The sequence below is a fragment of the Podarcis muralis genome, chromosome 8 (assembly GCF_964188315.1).
Source record: "Podarcis muralis chromosome 8, rPodMur119.hap1.1, whole genome shotgun sequence".
Taxonomy (NCBI): Eukaryota; Metazoa; Chordata; class Lepidosauria; order Squamata; family Lacertidae; genus Podarcis; species Podarcis muralis.
Window position 1 is genome coordinate 42872831 of NC_135662.1, and position 4545 is coordinate 42877375.

Sequence of the window (4545 nt, forward strand, 5' to 3'; positions counted from 1 at the left end):
TGGGAGGATGGGACAATGGAGAGGGGAAGGTGAGATGGCTAAAAATTACTTGTTTTAAACTTCTCCTAAAGACTGAAGTGTGATAGCATTCGGGAGATTTGCTGGCAAAGAATCCCAGAATGATTAGGCCACCACAGAGAAGTCCCTCTCATCCACCAATTTCACCAATCAGGCAGGTGGGAGGACCTCTAGTATTGATCACAACATGTGGGTGGATTACAGAGACTGTCAGCTGCATAGGGACACCAGTTGGCTACCACTCAATGTTTGGGAAATCCCTACATTTCTCTCAAAAGCTAGGATGTTTAATTGCATCCCATTACAACACAACTAATGACTGGGGTGATAGTGGACGTTTTCAGTCTCCACCGTGCCTCATTCCAAGGGAACCGAATTCTGGGTAAGCTTATGGAGCCCCTGGAATCTCGCACCACTTGGAAATTGGGGTGATGTGTAACAATCCTTTGCTGAATCCATGTGGATTTTAAATCTAAAGACCTAAATCACATATTAACCTTGGCATAATATCTTTCTGTCATCTCTTTTTAGCTCTAAGCACATACATTATTACATTTGGTTCATAAATAGGTTCCACTTTATTAATCAGGAAAGCCCTTTCATTGAATAACACCCCCACGCCCAATGATGGCTAACCTGTGCCAGCAGAAATTCATAGGATGGGGTATATTGACTTTTGCACAAGTTCAGTGGCACACATTCTGATAGAATGACATGCAGAATTAATTGGAATTAAACTGTTGAGCCTTCACATATCCACACCCATTTCATTCTCTAGTATATTAAAACTAAGTGAAGATGCTTAGGATTGCTTGGAAATTGGTTCTAAATATATAATATGAATTATACGAGGATGTCATGCCAGGCCTTCACCATCTGAAATGGCTTTGAGGCCCGATTAAAAGTGCTTGCATTAACCCATAAAGCCCTAAAAAACTTGGGGCCAGGTTATCCACCCACTCTGCACAATCACTTCCTCATAGATCTAAGGTCCTTCTCCAGGTTTTCTTCCCACTTTCTCCAAGGGTGCTGACTGAGTGACCCCTCAGCCGATTCATTGAAACAGGAGTAGGGATGGGGAAGAGATTAGATTCAGTTTCCATTAAACTGAATGTTTCAATGCGAACCAAAGCACAGCTGTCTTTTGGAATTCATTGTTCTGAATTTTGCAATGCAGTTCTACAACAAAGTGATGTTTTTAAAAATGCATATTATGGGGAAATTGCCCATTGAAATGAATGTATTAGTAGCATATAAAAATATGTTATGTTATAGAAAACTGTCTGAAGAAATGTGTGCGTTATTTCATTTGCATGAAAATATTGATGAATTTTCATGAAAAATGCTGCACAAGTGTGGAGAACCGAATTTAAGATGGGAAAACAGAGAGAGAGCCTTCCATCCCTAATTAGGGGCATAAGAAACTACAAGTTGCTTGCACCCACAGAATATTCAGAAGCAGCTATGCCATAAGGATGAGGCCTGTAAGGCCATTCCTGTACCCAATCAGTGCTACTCATTACTCCCTCCCTCCCAATAAGAAGGGTGAATGTGCTTAGAAGAATTGGCAAGGAAGGCTGAGAGCAACCTCCTCAAGGCTTATTTTTCTCTAGACTTTCTTGGAAAAAGCTTAGAAAGCCAATATCCACCCCCTCTCCCCACTTTTTTTCTTTAAAAAACTAGAGTAAAAATGAACTCATTACAAGGCAAGCTGTGGTGAGCTCGCCCATCAGTATTTGTTAAAGGAATTGATACCATGCAATTATTACTCAGTGTTGACTAAAAAGGAAATTGAAATGATCCAATAACACTAGGGATATATTATTGCAATTTCATAAAGCAGCTTAATTTTGCATCCATCTGACAATAAAAGTAAATTATTCAAGTTTAATAGAAAAACTACTGTCAAAGGGAATGAAATATACTATTTACAGCTATGGAAAGAATTTGCAGGGAAGAGAACAGAAGTATGGTAATGTTACGAGAACAAGACTGACAGGAAGGAAATTATTTTATAGTGTTAGATTGTTCTTTTTAAAAAATAAAAAAGAAACAAATTAGCCATTGGAAGAATTGCATCAGTCTGTGCTTTCCATCACATTAACAGAGTAATTTGTATCTTGAGTTAGCACAACAGGCCACCATGCCTTTTCCTTATTACCTTTAGCCCACACTTATAAAAGCATTTTCATGTATTTTATTGTTAGGATCTGAACTAGAAAACAGTAGTCAGTCATTTTAATTATTGTTCTGTACTGCTCTTAATGGTGTGGGTGGGTGTTTATATTTCTGTATATTGCCCTGATGGTGCTGGAGAAGACTCTTGAGAGTCCCATGGACTGCAAGAAGATCAAACGCATCCATTCTTAAGGAAATCAGCCCTGAGTGCTCACTGGAAGGACGGATCGTGAAGCTGAGGCTCCAGTACTTTGGCCACCTCATGAGAAGAGAAGACACCCTGGAGAAGACCCTGATGCTGGGAAAGATGGAGGGCACAAGGAGAAGGGGGCGACAGAGGACGAGATGGCTGGATAGTGTTTTCGAGGTTACCAGCATGAGTTTGACCAAACTGCGGGAAGTAGTGGAGGACAGAGGTGCCTGGTGTGCTCTGGTTCATGGGGTCACGAAGAGTCGGACACGACTAAACGACTAAACAACAACAACAACAATATTGCCCTGATAGTTTATGAGAGTGTATATATAATTTTTTATAAATAAATATATAAATAAATAAATAAATAAAGGTTCTTTTTTCTTTTTTAAGAAAAATTTGCTTGACAGAATGAAAGAAGGGTCTGGCTTCTATTGATCTCAGGGAAACTGCCACAGAAGAGTTTCCTCATAGATTATGTATGGAAGTTGTATGTATGGAAGTTGCTAACATTACATGCATTTGCCTCATTTTCTTGCACATTTCTTGCATATTTCTATCTATCTCTATCATCTATCTATCTATCTATCTATCTATCTATCTATCTATCTATCATCTATCTATCTATCTAATCTATCATCTATCTATTTTTTAAATAAAAAAACACACACGGTTGTTTTGTTTTCAGCTGTAGGCTAGGCTGGGTCAAAGGGAGTTTCCCTGGAATTAATTTTTAAAAGTTATAAGACTTTAAGAAGTTATAACTTTCCTCTATAACTTTCAGCTATCACTCTTTGAATAGAATTGTGCATTGTTTAAAAAACAGATATAGTGGGCACAACAAAAGCATTGTACTGGTACAGAACCAGTTAGATACAAACACTACAGGAAGGATTGGAAAGGGCCTACTGGAGGAAAGAACACTCTATATGTCAAAGAAATCATAGACTTCCTAGGCTGGAAATCACCAAAGGGTCTGCCTCCTCCACAGAATGTCTGTGGGTGATAATACCAACTCCCAAAAATAATTTAGTACAGTGGTATCTCGGGTTACAGATGCTTCAGGTTACATACGCTTCAGGTTACAGACTCCGCTAACCTAGAAATAGTACCTCGGGTTAAGAACTTTGCTTCAGGATGAGAACAGAAATCGTGCTCCGGCGGCGTGGTGGCAAAGGGAGGCCCATTAGCTAAAGTGGTGCTTCAGGTTAAGAACAGTTTCAGGTTAAGAACGGACCTCCGGAACGAATTAAGTACTTAACCCGAGGTACCTCTGTACTGGGAACATGCTGTTGCCCCCTGCTGCCCAAAATGGCCTTGATGACCTTGAGATGGAGAATGAAATCTCCAAAGGCATCCAAAGTACAGAATGTTACTAAGTTACCAATTAACCTCACACAGACTAGATAAATGTATGTTCCAGTTATGACAAAGAGGTATAATTTCTAGAACAGTTGCTCATGGAACCAACCAGAGGAATAGTGATGCTGGACTTGATCTAAAGTGGGACCCAAGACTTGGTGTGAGATGTATGTGTTGTTGAAATGATCGGAAAACAGTTATCACAGCACTATTCAGATTTAATGTCTATCTAACAGGACAATTTCCAAGAAAATTCAAAACCACAATAATAGAAACTCAGCTAGAATGTTTAGTGTGTGGCTGAAAATGCTTTTTATCTAAGCTACTTCCATGACCTCCCCTAACATGCCCCCAAATCACCCCTGAAATTCCCCACTTTTTGGCCCTCCTGACACTGGATCTCTGACATTGGTAGGGCAAGAACATGGGAGGTTTCTACAGTGATGGGTTGTGGGCATCCAACATCTGATCTCCTCCAGCATCAGAACTCTACATTCATGTCAAAGTGGGAGATCTAATGTTTCCTATAGCCCCTGGGATGTCCTCCAAGAAACCATAAGTTTGTAGCCTAAAACTAGTTTCTATGGTTCATATTACACTATTTGTTATATCCATCCTAAGAAGATGACACACTACTCTTTTTCTCTAAACATTTCTATTTGGGAAGTTTATTCCTATAAAAGTTTACCACTTGGGAAAAATGAAAGATTTTATTACACAATGACCTTGCACCTGTCTGCTTATCAGTTGCACCATAAATATCTCTGTCTCCAGCTAGTCCATCTGTTACTGCT